Here is a 15,567-nt window from a genome sequence, read left to right as displayed (position 1 = left end):
GTCCCAAGCTCAAGGGAATCGTCCTAAGAAGAAAATCCTCCGCCCGCCCTTTGTTTTCTCATGCTTCTGGAGCACGGAAGAAATGGAAAGTGGACCAGAGCGAGGGGTCAGATAGCCCAGCCCTGAGAGGTTTCTGTCTGGGGCTGTGCTGGGAGCCCACGACCTTCAGCACAGGGATAAGCCGAGACGCTCTGAGAGCGATGGTCCTCCCCGCCTTTGGCGCTGAGCACACTGTCGTCAACAATTCTTCTCGTGAAAGATCGAGAAGGGGCCACTGTCCTCTCTAGGACTGGGGAAGCATGACACACTCTTGCCGTCCCCTCCCCCCAAACAAGCAACACGAGGCCAATCATCCATTCCTTCTCCGAGCAGCACAGCAAAGCCGATATTTAAAAGGCGGTCACCGAAAACGGGTTGTGATAGATGTCGTGGGGCTCCTCGGGGCAGACCCCGGCCACTGCCCTCCACTGAGCTTCCTCCTTGCCAAATGAAACCCCAGTTTTACCCAAGGCAACAGTGTCCCCAGTTAAAGACACTCACCTCGCCAGAATACCTTGCAGCAAAGGGTGGCGCGTGGCATAGCTCTGGCCCGCGCCATGGCAATGGAAGTCTACTGGGTGGGACTTCCAGGAAAGCTATTATTTTCCTGAGTTAAAAAGGGCAGAGTCAAGGGCAGACTCAATAACCCTTTTTGCTCTTCCCTCCCCTCTGTTCTTGGATGAGAGCCCCATGCGAAGGATGGCAGAGCAAGAAGCCAGAAGTCACCACGACAAGTCCTTCAGCTCTGCACCACGTGCCCTCAGGCTGCTTGCTACCTAGCAACAGTACATTGTAGCTGGTTAAGCCACTGTAGATAGGTTACTCTACCTGCATCTTCACACAATTCCTAACAGATACACCCACCACCCTAAAATCCCATCAGTGATGCAGACTCATCGTGCCTGACTTGACCCAGAATCCCCACAACAGCATCACTGCTTTGGTCTAGAGCACAAAGATGCTGGCTACGCATCTAAAAGAGAATTTACTGGGAGGAGCTGCTTGGCTGGAGAGAGAGACTCTCCTGTTTTTGCAAATAAATATACCTTTTTCAGCTATTGTCACTTGGAAGCCACAAAAAGCTGGGCCCTGTAAGGAACAGACTACAGGAACAGGGACTAGAAGGTGTCCAGCCAACCAAAATGCTTTTTTATTTTTTAAAACGTGTCTATGCACACAGCGAATTTTCTGAAAATATTATTGTGAAAATTTCCTCTTGAGGCTTCAGGAAAGAGGAGGCAGCATTACGTCTTGTTTTAAGGAGCAAGCACCAGGATCCCAGTGATACAAAGCTGTGGTAGTGAAACTGCCCTCGCTAATGCGACCTCACTGCAGGAGGTTGGCACTTTCGGGGTTACTGACCTTTTCTCCCAACACCATCGGCTAAGCCAAACGAAGGACACACTCCTGACAGAGTGAGACTGAGGCTCCACACTCCCTTTATATGTTTCCTGGAAAAGAACTTTGACAGAGAACCAGCATTGGCATCTCTTGTCCCAGGAAGGGCCACTAAGAAACTCTTTCCTTGGCAGCCACATCCACTTCAAGGCAGAAATTCTGCCCCGTGTGAAGTAGGAATTAAGGGGGTGCAGTGATGGGTGCTTGTCTCGAAGAGCCTGTTCCAAGAAACGGATCAGACTTGTGCATTCAAGGTACCTACCAGCTCTTGTGGGTTGGGACAAGCCATGTATCTTAGACTTTAATTCCCCGCACTGGTTTATAGGTCACGTAGACAACTCCATTTGGTTAAATTCATGATATTTAAAGAAAAAAAAAAAAGAGGAGTTGAAGCAAAATGTTGAAAATGTACTGTGGGTATTCGGGCTCAGCTGGAATTCCAACGCCCCATAAAGATGAGAAATGGGTCAGAACTGGGACGAGCAAGCCCACAGCGGAAGTGTGGTGGGTCTGTTTCGATTCAAAATGCCACAGCAGGGGACCCACCCTGTCAATCTCCGTGGGGAAGATCTTATTCTGCACCAAGCATGGTGGCTGCCACACAGCAGATACCCAAGCTCGTTAATAGTCTGGTTATTTTAGGCTGAAATTTTTCTCTGATGAGATGATGTTTCTGATCATTCATTATCACCAACAGAGACAAGGCCCTCTGCCAATGAGTGGCACTAACACTTCATTGAAAATATCAAGTCCGTATAAATAAGCCAGCTTAGGAGCACAGAGCACAAATGATTTCGATAGGATTATCACGGCCTCCTCGGCCACTACAGCTCCTACTGCTGCAAACTGGCACAACTCTGGCCAGCCTTGGTCACACCACGTCAAGAACAGCGCGTATGACTCACTGCCTTCCTTTATTTCAAGACTAATTTTAATTGGTCCCTCAGAGTAAAATTTTCTTCGTTAAGTAGGTTAACTAACACCTTTGTTTAGGTTGCAGTCAATTCTAGTCTGGACCCAGAACACCTTTCCTGTGACAGCATTCCTACGCTGAGATCTATTTTTCATGGATATCTGAGAACAGAATGTTTTTTTCCCAGATTGCATGAGTTGTTTTTCTTTCCCCTCATCTAACATGCATATTAGGTTATTTGGTCTTTTTTTAAATGCCCCAATTCCAAAGAAGAAAAAGAACGGAGTTTAAAATGGCATACCAACCAAAGGGTACTAAACCCCCTACAACTATAATGTACACATAATTAGAAATCTATTTCTTCCTCCACTGAATGAACGTTGTGATAGATCAAAGAAATCTTGTTGGCTTTTAAAACCAATCATCAGTTGTTGCATTTGTACCTGGCTACTTCCTTTTCCCATTTCTCTTAACAACTAGTCCAATCTGCCCCGGTCCTCACATCCCATAGCTCATTTCCACGCTCTGGTGTGGAGCGGGTAACATTCAAAACATGTAGAACGTTAGGTCTCATCTCTCTAATATCTTTTCTGTATCCATGCCTTCAGCTTCCCTTCTTGCCCAGGGTTCTACCCCGTTATGGAGGAGGCTTTGACCCAATCCCCTCTACCAATCACCTTAATTTTGAGTTTCTTCCTTTCAACCTAAAAATATGTCTGCTTCTATAAGGCACACTTAACTGGTTTTGTTTTTGCTCTTTGAACATTCCCTTCTTCACTCCCTTTTCCATTCTCATTCTTATTTCTCCTCCTACTAGGATTAAAGTATCTGTTTTCCAATTGAAAAAGTCTTATTTGGGGGGCACCTAGGTGGCTCAGTTGGCTAAGCATCTGCCTTCGGCTCAGGTCATGATCTCAGGGCCCTGGGATGGAGCCCCGCATAGCACTGGGCTCCTTGCTTAGCAGGGAGCCTGCTTCTTTCCCTCTCCCTCTGCGGCTCCCCCTGCGAGTGATCTCTCTCATTCTTTGTGTCAGATAAATAAATAAAATCTTTAAAAAAATAGTCTTATTTTCTAAGAGCACATATTCTAGATACTTGGGTAACTTTCAAGTTGGAATATAATTACAAGAAAGAAACACTTAAGATGTTTAATTCATGTACCTAAATACCTTTTCTAAATCTAATTTTGTTTGGTATGGTTTATATAAAGCTTGTCCACTCATATGTCTTTTTTGTTCTCTTACAAGTCTGGTTGGCAGTACATTTTCTCTAAATAGAAAAGCAAAGTACACACACACAAAAGCCCTAAAAATCCTTTCGATATAATTGTATACCTGTTTATGAATATTATGGGAACATGATAAAAGAAACCTTGAAAATCTTCCCTCCTGCCTATTTTAGCAGCCCATGATACTTTTGCAGAGTGACTTCATTTAGTGTTTTTTCTAATTACTCTTTAGAGCTATTTCCATTTATTCTGTTATGAATACCGGAATTAATTGTTAAGTCTGTTTCTCCAAGGGAGAACCAAATAAAGTGTTTGGACCCAGAAAACAAAGGCGTAGAGATAGAAGATGACATCACACACAAATCTCTTAACTACAGAATAGTTATTGGCTCAGATAATTTTCGCAGAACTAATTAATTAGGTCAGAAACAGAACCCCTTTCCTTAATTAAAATCACATTATCTTTAGGAGGAACATGGTGGAGACTTAAAAAATCTCTACATAAGCAAATTTACCAACATGTCGGCCACACTCACTAGGAAACAATCATCACTGGCCACTCTTCCCTTTAGCTAACTGATCCCCCCCAGTCACGACTGCCCACCTCCACTGCTCACGATGAACATCCTGAAGCTCTTTAAAACGTAGATTCCTGGACTGCTCTTCCAGACAGTTTGGTCCAATAGGTTTGAGTTAGGACGCAGGCGTCTGGATTTCAGCTAATTCCAATAGAGATACTACTACAAAGGCCACACATGGAAAACCTGTTCCGTGGTTATTTGCAGGGATACTGAGCAATCACAGCAACGCTTTGGGCCCTGTTCATTGCTAACAACTCTCCTTCTCATTTGTTAGCTTGTTCATTGATTCACCAAAAAGCACTCGCTGACTGCCTACTGCAGAAGAGAAGAAGCACCCACTTCCTGCCATCAGGAGTTCCCAGTGTGGGGACTGGGGGGGCGACTGGAACAGAGGCACAATGCAACGCCAAGAGTGCGTGATCAGGCCGTGCAAACTTTCTGCAGTGTGAAAGAGGAACAGAGCGGGACAATCAGCACTCCCTGTGACTGTGTGTAGTTCATAGGGCTCGGGATCTATCAGGTTTGATGTATCCTGGGAGGCACACGGAGATATCCTTTGGGAGATCTACACCCTTAAGCCAGTCATTAAGGTGTTTCGGGCACTCCTTTGCTTCATGTTCTGCAGACATACTGCATTACCAAGGGGGCTCATTTTTTAGTTCTATGAATGGTCATCGGAAGCAATAAACAAGTGGCCATATTTAGAGCTGAATTCAGCTGTAAAACTTAGTGTTGTTGCCTGGGCCCCAGGATGTTATCTTTTTCATCTTTGGCAAAGTACAATTAATTATATTAACACACAACGTGACTGTAAAGAATAATTAAAATAATGAATTCTCTCCTCAAATGCCACAGAAAGCTAAAATAATATAAGCAGAAAGGCTTATTCTTTTTTTTTTTAAAGATTTTATTTATTCATTTGACAGACAGAGATCACAAGGAGGCAGAGAGGCAGGCAGAGAGAGAGGGGGAAGCAGGCTCCCTGCCAAGCAAGAGTCTGATGTGGAGCTCAATCCCAGGCCCCTGGGATCATGACCTGAGCTGAAGACAGAGGCCCAATGCACTGAGCCACCCAGGCGCCCCAGAAAGGCTTATTCTTTAAAACTCTTCTTTCCCCATAATATTTCACATGCAGAGATCACTATGAAAATTACCTTTAAAAGATTGTTCTTCCTGTACATGATTTCTGGATTCCAGAAATGTCCTCTGAACAAGCTTTTAAGATAATAAGAAAATATACAGGAGACGTGACCAGACATCTCAAACATATCCAAACATAATTTGGATTTGCAAATGTTTCTATGTCCCTGTTAATATTTCCAAAATCTCCATAGAGTGGTAGAGATAAAATAGGAACAAATATATATGTATATATATTTGAGATATATACATACAAATAGAATAATATATGTAATATATTATATTATATATAATTATGAATTATATAATTATGAATTCATAATTATATATATATATATATATATATGAATATATATATATACATATATATATTCAAAGCCTTCACTCTTCTATCAATCAACCAGGGGGAGTTAGAAATGAGAAAGTTTTCAAGAAAGATGCCATATGACAGATTGTGCCAGAAAGATGAAAAATGATGCTTGCAATTTTTCTTTTGCTTTAAAGTAATTCCTCCCCACATTTCCTCACAAATGGCATAAACATTAAAGTTGTTTCAAATTACCTTTTGGATACAAATCAAATGTAACTATGTCCTGAGATTGGATCAGGGAGGGGCCTGGTGTACTCTGGCTGTACTCAAAAATTAGATGCCCTGAGATTTGGGATTTGGAGAGCACTGGACTAAACAACAATTTGAATCAAAAGTATCTTTGTAGACCTAGACAAAGAGCACAACTTCACGGGGACTGTGTGATTGTTTTTAATAATTTTCTAAAAGTTTTTGCAAATTTTCTACAAGTATGTGCCAGGCAGGTTATGGAATCCTGCTACAGTGGGACAGAGAAACTCTGACAACGACTTTGGGATCTGAACTACATTGCAAGGGGAGAGTGATTCTTTACTAGGGATTGGGCCACACAGAATACCAATCTTATGAAGTACTGTGAGAATTCACTAACAGACTTCCTCATGAATTTGCAAAGGTGACATTAGTTTTAATCCAGTCTCCCTAGATGCCCAATTCCTGACACCGATGCTTCCTCTTTTTCCTAGAGATTATGATCCTGATACCACAACCACCAGCTGAGACGTACCCACTAATGACTATGGCTAGGTTCTAACTTGAAGAGCTATTTTCCTATAAATACCAGAAAGAACTGCTGATTATAATGTGCCAGAGATGGGAGAAAAAGGCACATCACAGGACAAAAAAGCAACAGAGGCGGAAAAGTGCTGATGGCTAGGTGGCCGGGTCTGGCCCTGGGGTACAACGTGTGCCAGAGAAGGCACACATGTCGCTGCCCTCGCATGGTGGAGTGGGCACACACGTGCTGATTCAAGGCCATGCACCCCCGAGTTTGAAAGAGATGGCCCATGGTTATCTCCTCTGCGGCAGGCCATCGACCAGGGGTGGTGGAGCCCATCCTGGAGAATGGGAAATCTTTCATAAGATCCACACTGGGTGACTCAGAGCCACGTCCTAAGCACCCTCCACCCCGAGGGGCCTCCTGAACATTCACACCTGCAGCCATACATACCCCCAGCAGAGGCAGGACGGGCCGCTAAGCCAATCTCTACATAAAATACTTGATCCCAAACTACTTGATTGAATACTCATTCTGACAAGGGAGGAAACCACCAACAGATCGGTGAGAAGCAATACTTGAACTCATGTTGGCCAATGCCTCCTGAGAGTTTCAGTCACGGCCCAGAATACCAGATAGTGAAGAGCAGCTCAGAGTTGGCATCAAGGTCAGGCACTGCTCTATGTCTCTGTCCCTATGGATTCGTTGACACCCGTAACCATCCTCTGAGGGAGGCACCACTATCAGATTCTCAATGACGGGGATAAGACACAGAGAAGTTGGGAAATCCGCCCAAGATCCTGAAACTGGCCTGTGCAGAGTGAGCCCAGACGCTGCGCTCCTAGAGGCTCTCGCACACCTTCCATCTAGAACACTGTGGAGAGTCTGGGTTCCATGCTGGGGATGAGGAAAGGTCACTGGGAGACTTAAAGCACGTAAGTAACATGATCCACCTTTTAAAAAAAATCCCTCTGGCTGCCCTGTGCGGAGTGGACTTTCGAAGGGCAGAAGACAGCCCACAATGCGTCGCGCCCAGGCCCAGCACCAAGCGCCAGGGCCATAACCCAAACGTGACCCTCTCCTTCCATCTCCATCTTTCCTGCATGCGCAGAGCTGCGGCAGCTATCAATAGCCTTGGTGCAGAAGGCTGTGAGTCCATTCCAGACTCTTCAGTCCAGTGACACCGCGAGATGACTCATCCACCTCTAAGCTCTCTCCCAAGTCCAGCCACCAGCCTGAATTTCACTCTCTAAGCCCACCATGCTCTTCCTGTCCCTCTCTTTAACCAAACAACTCCCGAAAGTCCAACTTGCCCACACCCAACCTTCATCAGTCAAAATAGAAAGCTCAGATTCTCCGTCACTTAGTAACTCAATAAAACCCTTAACGCAATGTATTAAATATATCTCTGGCATTCAACCAACATGAGCTTCCTATTCAACCAAGATGAGAAGTATGCTTTATGTTTTAGGTACAAATCATTTATTACAGGTACCAAGAGAGTCATACACCACTTCATAATGACGTTGCCAGTCAGCCGCAATGAGGTGATGGTAAGATCCCAGAACTTTGAGAAACAGCAGACCTGGGTTTAATTCCATCTCTCTGATTTACTGGACCCATAACCTTGGGCAAGTCTTAAAACTGCATAGACTTCATTTTTTTAATCTACAAAATGATAACAGCACTTAGCTCTGAAAGCTGTAAGGAGTACTAGGTACAATACTTGAATGTGGCACATACCAGGAGCAACATATGTGAGGTTTAAAAATTTTTTAGTCCATTTCTTCCTTCTTTCATAGAAAGTTACATTTTTCTTTTCATACTCAAAAGCACAGTTCCTCAACCTCATTTCCTTAGTTTTTACTTTTTAAATTTCTTTTAAGGAAATCCATTTTATCCTAATTTCTCATAAACATACATCAATTAAAACAAAAGCATGCTAACTCATATGTTTTTGGAGACTGCTTTCTTCCTTAATCTGGATGCCGAACGAGCAGAAGTGCAGTCCATATGTACAATGACAGGACATGACGCTATTTCACACGGAACACGGTCTCTCGCACAGAGTAGATCAATCTGTGCAGTTCTTGAGTGGAAGGTCACTCAAAGACTAAAATTCTGTCAATGACCTTTAAGCTCAGCCTTTAAGCAGAGAGCCCCTCGTGTGCCTACACAATGAAACTTGTATTGGGAATATCGTGTTTAACTAGGAAATCTCTGTTGTGGCTCTATGTGTGTTAAAAGTTGCCAGGAATGAAATCGTGCTACGATGGGATCCAGTTTAAAGCTCAGCATAAAAGCATCCTTCAGTTGGGGTAAGTCACACCTTTGATCTTAGTGAGCTCTTACAGTAAGGATCAGGAACTATAACAGCTAACTTGATTGAAAGAGGGAGGTTACGCTCATCAAAGTGAACCAAATACTTAGTAGAGCTAATCCAAACTCAATCTGAAAATATTAGTTGGAAGTATGGGAGAGCAACCTTTCTGGAACATTCATTGTTACTAACACTAAAGAATAATTCTGCAGATGTGCCTACTTTATCCACACTGGCTTGATCAGAAGGTGAACCACTTTCCCAGAGTTAGCATACTCACCTGAATCCTTACTAAACCAATAAGTTACTTTTCATTAAACTAAGTAAGCATTTATCTATGTTTCCAAATGAGGGCACTACTGGGTCTGTCCAGTACATTATAGCAATGATAGCGTCCTTAGCTCTTGGGCACTAAATGCCAGCTGTGTGCTATATGACAGACAGCATGCTATATGAAAGACAGACAGATAGACAGCAACATCCTACCCACCTTGAGAACCACTGATTGGCATTTTGTAGCCAAAAAGTAATTTTTTTTCATTGAAAATGGATTAGAATAGAACTGAAATTTTGCCCTGGATTCATCCTGTCTTTTGAACAATTAGAGCAGATTTCAAAGGTCTGCAGAAAGCTGGGCTAGTTTCCTACAACTGCCACAAGAAAACCTTAACAAAAACATGATTTTATTCTAAAATTAAAGTTTTATTGAAAGAGTGTCGTTAAATCAACAGTTTCTAAGATGCGAGGGTCTTGTGAATACTTGTCCATATACACATTACATTACAAATAAATAGGCTATAACATTCATGACAGAAGAGCTTTAAAATCTGACAAAACACCAAAACATTATTATCCAGAGGCAGATTACCTTTCATAAAATCTATTTAGACTCAAATGACATTTTGACAAATATTATTGTAGGTAGGACCTGTACTTAACATCATAGTAAAGTACTTTATCTGAAACCAGGAAATTGAGCACAGGGACTACATATTTATTTGTAAAAGTTTAAAATCTTTTAAAGATTTTTATTTATTTATTTATTTGACAGAAAGAGAGGGAGAGAGAGCAGAACAAATGAGAGAGAACATGGCGGGGGTGGGGAGGAGCAGAGCAAGAGGGAGAAGCCGACTCCTCACTGCCTCGGGGCTCGATCCCAGGAGCCTGAGATCATGGCCTGACCCAACCACAGATGCTTAACTGACTGAGCCACCCAAGTGCCCCTTGTTGCGAAAGTTTTAAATGTTTTAATTCCAGCACTAATGACATGGAGTTGTCAAATGATTAAATGGGATAAGCACACCACATTGGTGGTAATAACGGTCCTGATCAAGCTGGGGGGGGGGGACCACATTTAAGAATGTTTCAAAGAGAAAGGTAGAGAGAACTCTAAATCCCACACAGGTGGACTCAGAAATCTGGTGAGGGGAGAACTCATTTCACAGAACTTTCTAGTATCTTACCTCATATAATCCCAAGGAATTTCTCTCTGCCTTTGCCAGGGTTGAATCCATAATCATTTCAAACCATATTTAGGAAGCAGCAAGAAACATGTTCCATTCTCCTTAAAATCCTGTCCCCGGCCTGCCCACTTGACGATTTCATTCATAGAAGAGACCAGAACTGAAGTCGGGCGGGTCTGGAGTCCTAACGTGGCTTGGAGAGCTCTGCGGGCCTACCTCACTGATGTTCCTGCTTCTCTTCCTCTTTCCCAAGTTCTAGAAATGAAATCCTAAGCGGGATATGAGCAGACCTTTCCTAGGAGACTCCTGTCCAGCTAAATAAACACTGAGAGCCACTCCTACTTTTCCTCAAGACTGTCAGGCATCCTAAATGAAAAAACACAACCTATCAGTGTCCCTTCGGCTGAGGCAGTCGTGGCCACACCCTGTAAAGGGTACAGGATGCAATCGCCCCATCCTCCCCTCGGCTTCCTTCCTGTGCTTTATTCCCATTGGGAAAATTCCAAAGAATGAGTTATATGTACACACACACACACACACTCACACACACACTCATATGGACTGAGCTGATGTCAACAAACTGTTATCACAGAGAAGGGAATTTTCTGTCTGACTTACTAAGAATAGAGTGGTCATTATCTGGAAACGCTAATGTACTATTATGATTAATCGGACGGAGCATTCATTTAGTTACCGAAAGAGGCTTATAGCATTCTAATTAATCCAGAATGAAATCTGTGGACTTGGGATTTCAAATTGTGAAAATCGACTAAAACTTTCTGAAACATTATCTAGCTTTAATGAAAATCCAAAACTGTGGTTATCAACCCTGAAGTTATTCTCAGATGTTATGTTTTAAAGATTTTATTTATTTATTTGTGTGTGAGAGAGAGCAAGGATAAGCGGGGGGAGCAGTAGGCAGAGGGAGAAGCAGGCTCCCCGCTGAGCAAGGAGCCCAATGTTTTCACTCAGGGATCATGACCTGAGCCACGGGCAGACACCCAACCCACTGAGCCACCCAGATGTTCCTCAGATGTCATTTTTTAAAAGGTTTTATTTATTTATTTGACAGAGATCACAAGCAGGCAGACAGGCAGGCAGAGAGAGAGGAGGAAGCAGGCTCCCCGCTGAGCAGAGAGCCTGATACAGGGCTCGATCCCAGGGCCCGGGGATCACAACCCGAGCTAAAGGCAGAGGCCCACCCCACTGAGCCACCCAGACGCCCCCTTCAGATGCCATTTTTAATGCAAAAATGGATGAAAACCCTCAATGTAGTTAGCTATGCTCTTGTCTCATCCCAGGAACTGGGTACAGCGGAAGAATTTCCAGATGAGACGCGTTGTTCTTTAGTGGGAGAGGGGCCCGTGACGCCGATCTGCCCAGGGCAGTTGTCACAATCATTAAGTGTTAGTTGACTGGGTGAATGCAATCGAAGGCTACAAGACCACATCCTTCCAGCAAACATCCAGGAAAGCGGGATAAAATATCCTCATCGGTCACAAGTTTTGTTGTGCAGTGAGACAGAGCAGGTTCAAACTCTGTGCCACATTTAGTGGATACAATCTTCTCTCTGCCATGTCTTTAATCCAGACATAGTTTGCCATAAAGCCCCAACGGGCCACAGAGCTTGGGGCTGATTCTACAATAGACTACAAGGACACGGCAAGCCTGGCAGTCCAGAGTCACCACCAGGGCTCTTCCGACACGTCAACGCTGCCAAAGCTTGGGACACGCCACTGCGGATTCTTGGGTGCACGCGAGCAAACAGTAAGAACAAGTGCAGACTGCCCACTGGCTACCAGGGACACGTCACACATGGTTCTGAAACAGTCTCATGAACAGCCCTGTGCTCCGAGGCTGAGGTCAATAGTGTTATCAGGCCCGTGTTACGGATCAGGAAACCGAGGCCCACGGGGAGGAGGTGGTGATGAACGGCCAGGATTTAACAAACGGGGTCCTACCTGAAGGCACCCAAGCCTGAGCTCTTTTACAACACGCTGCCTTTCTCAGATAACATTCCAGAAAATGCCAGTAACCTCACGAACTCAGCTCGGTCACCGAAAGGAAGTAAGGATAAAGAAATCTAGAAAGGATGAATTCATTTCCTTTTATTGGCATCCAAGTTGACTAGAGCCTTTGAACGACGGACTTCTCAACAAGGTCAGCGTCTCTGCTTTCCTCCCCAGCCAGGAGTGCACAGGCTTAAATGTTTGCTTATTTCCTTATTTCCCATTAGTTATGGGCCAACAAACTCCACGGGGCTGAAGAGAAGCTTGTTGCTGCTCCCACCACTCTGGATCCCCAAGCCAGGTTTCTCTCCCTTCCAAATACTGTACCATTTGCCAGATGGGCCACTGCAACTGAACTAGGTTCTGGTCCACCCATGTGTCACCAATGTTCATGTGTGTCAAACAGGCTGTTGTCTTATGTAAAGGAAACCTGTGTCCTCACAGCACAAGCCATTGTCAGAAGGGAACTAGATTTCCAAGTTGATCTAGACACTTCTAAAGCAGATCAAGCGAAGTTAGATGATGTTACAGAGTAGACTTAAGGCCATCATATATGTGTACCTTTTCACAGAGATGGTCCTTCTGAAACACAGGGAATTCGGCCAGTACCTCGTCGACCACAGCAGACCACTGCATTGAGAAGGTAGGGCCGAAAGAGCATCGTGTCGGCCCACGAAATTTACGTATGCTATCCTCTCTTCAGACCACTTCCCTGTGTGAATAAAGACCTCAAAAATCCACAACAACAAATAAAACGAGAAGCACATCAGCACCAAATTCGCATTCCTGTGACATCTTCGTGTTTTCACGCGCAGTGAGAGCATATGGTGCCAGGCACTGGGAGGCCATGCGGAACACGACAAATGCAGCCCCTGCTTTTTCTGGAAGAGCTTCTTCTTCTTTTTTTTTTTTTTTTTTTTTTTAAGATTTATTTATTTATTTGACAGAGAGAGAGAGAGTGAGAGATCACAAGTAGGCAGAGAGGCAGGCAGAGGGAGAGAGGAAGGGAAGCAGGCTCCCTGCTGAGCAGAGAGCCCGATGTGGGACTCGATTCCAGGACCCTGAGATCATGACCTGAGCCGAAGGCAGCGGCTTAACCCACTGAGCCACCCAGGCACCCTCTGGTAGAGCTTCTTGAGAGAGAGGGAGAAATACTACATAACAAATACAAAATGAATTCTTTGGTTACTATTATGAACAAGGAAAAGGGGAAGGAAAAAGAGGAGGTCTTAAGAGAATGGGTGAGCTGCTGACAGGACCCAGGCCAGCGAATAAGAGAAATCTCCCTCAAGGAATTAATGAGGCAACGAAGCTCTGAAGGTTGGGGAAGGAGAAGAGGGAAGAGAAGAGAGAGAACATTCCAGATAGAAGAGCTGTACAGAGGCCCTGGGCTGGGAAGCGGAGTGGCACTTTCAAGGACTGAAGGAGGACCACTGGGACCAGAGCAGAGGGTTGAGGGAGAGATGAGGCCAGTGGAGGAGGAAAGACTAGAAATTTCAAGCATCAGTGTAAAGTGAGAGAAAGGGAAACAAGAATAAGCGAATGAAAAGTGTCCCTTTATCTCTTCTCCATAAGATCTCCTTCTGAGGGGCGCCTGGGTGGCTCAGTGGGTTAAGCCTCTGCCTTCGGCTCAGGTCATGATCCCAGGGTGCTTGCTGGGATCGAGCCCCGCATTGGCCTCTCTGCTCAGCGGGGAGTCGGCTTCCTCCTCTCTCTCTCTCTCTCTCTCTCTCTCTGTCTGCCTCTCTGCCTACTTGTAATCTCTGTCTGTCAAATAAATAAAATCTTAAAAAAAAAAAAAAAGATCTCCTTCTGAAAGCCAATGGGGCTCAGAGTGGTCAACATTCAAAGTTACTGATCCGGCGAGGATGCTCATGGGTATGACTATGCTTTGTGGATGCTGAACGGATGAATCACAGAACATCAGACACCGCTCAACTACAGTAGCTTACTCCCTAAGCTCACAGAATGAATAAGGCATGGGAATAAGATGCAGAGTGTAGGGAATACAGTCAGTGATACCGTGACAGTACTGTATGGTGGCAGATGGTAGCTACAGTTTGAGCAGAGCACAGTGCAGAGAAGCTGAATCACTATGGGGTACATCTGAAGCTAATATAACATTGTGTATCAACTTAAATAAAGAATTTTAATTAAAATACTTAAATAAAAAAATTAAAATTAAAAAAAAAAAAAAGAATACCCCCCCACACACACCCGGCAAAAAAGAGTAAAGCAAAGCGCAGAGACACGATTCTTAGACGACGATACTAACTGGCAATGGAAAAAATCAGCAGCCGGTCTTCCATCCATCTTTATGCCAGCGCGAAAAACACAAAACAGAATCAAGGTCAGCACATCAGGAAGGAACGACCTTTTTCCTGAAAAGCCCATTATGAATTTCCTTTGTGTTTATGCATTTTGCATGCCTCGTGTCTGACATCATTCGTATGCATTATTTAAGTCCTGTACCGAGGGCCTGTCTGTCTGCTGCAACTTTTACTGGAGGCTTTTTTTTCTGACATTGTGTTCATTCAACAGCAGATGAATGCTTGTCACCTCGTCACTTTGTTTTCCAATCCCCCAAATCTTCCAATGGAAACACACATTAGTCTGAGTATAAATCAGAGAATGTTTTGAAACTCTGTTCAAATATGCGACAAGTGCTAAAAGATCCCTTGGACCTCAAATAAAAGTCGCTGATATGCACAGGAAACACATGGAATTTTAATTTTAGCTTGGACACTGGTATGCAATCAAATTAAATCCAAATAATAAAGGCTATCATCTGTTACCTGTTGTGAACTTACCACATGCCAGGCACTAGGAGTGTGTATACACACTCCCTCACTCAGTCCTCAGAGCAACTTTCTGGTCTAGTCACGATAATCGCCATTTCACAAACTAAGAAAACTGAGGGACAGAGAGGCCCAACACCTTGTTCACACACAGCTGAATCCCAGAGCCAAAAAACTAGCTGAATTTGAGATGGAGAGTCTGGACGACATCCAAACTCATCCACACATGGCCCACTGTTACACAACGTCCCCCCCAAATAACTACCTACCTGCTCTCAAGTGACCAGAACTACACTTGACATCTTAGAATCATTAACTGATAGAATTCTCACAGCAATTCTGAGAGGTGCTATTCTCCCTAAGATAGAGGAAGTGAGCTCCGGGAGGTCAGGTGACTTGACCCAGGGCGCACAATCTCAAGGACAAAGGTGCGAGGAAGATCTTCCAGAAGCTGACTCAGTGTCACAGCAGCAACGTCTCTGAAGAATCCTCAGTTCAGTAAGAATGATAATTTCCCAGATAGAAGTACAAAACCCTGAGAAAGTGGGCAGACTTTCTCACGGTTTTGTACTTCTATCTGGGAAATTATCATT

The 15,567-nt window shown here is 44.1% G+C and overlaps 1 protein-coding gene across 4 annotated transcripts in view; it reads right to left on the bottom strand.

The window, feature by feature from the left end:
- Nucleotides 1-15,567, bottom strand: part of HECW2 (HECT, C2 and WW domain containing E3 ubiquitin protein ligase 2) — a 368,867-nt gene that overhangs the window by 151,087 nt on the left and 202,213 nt on the right. Inside the window, exon 1 of one of the 4 annotated variants that reach the window (XM_082689014.1) lies at nt 10,168-10,492. The exons of the other annotated variants lie outside the window; for them this stretch is intronic. The gene's annotated coding sequence lies outside the window, so the exon portion shown is untranslated. Of the gene's footprint in view, nt 1-10,167; nt 10,493-15,567 lie in introns of those variants that run through there. 4 annotated transcript variants of the gene reach the window in all.

Source organism: Mustela nivalis (assembly GCF_964662115.1).
Source record: "Mustela nivalis genome assembly, chromosome: 11".
Lineage (NCBI taxonomy): Eukaryota > Metazoa > Chordata > Mammalia > Carnivora > Mustelidae > Mustela > Mustela nivalis.
Note: the sequence above shows the minus strand (reverse complement) of the source record. Positions and strands in the feature narration are given on the sequence as shown.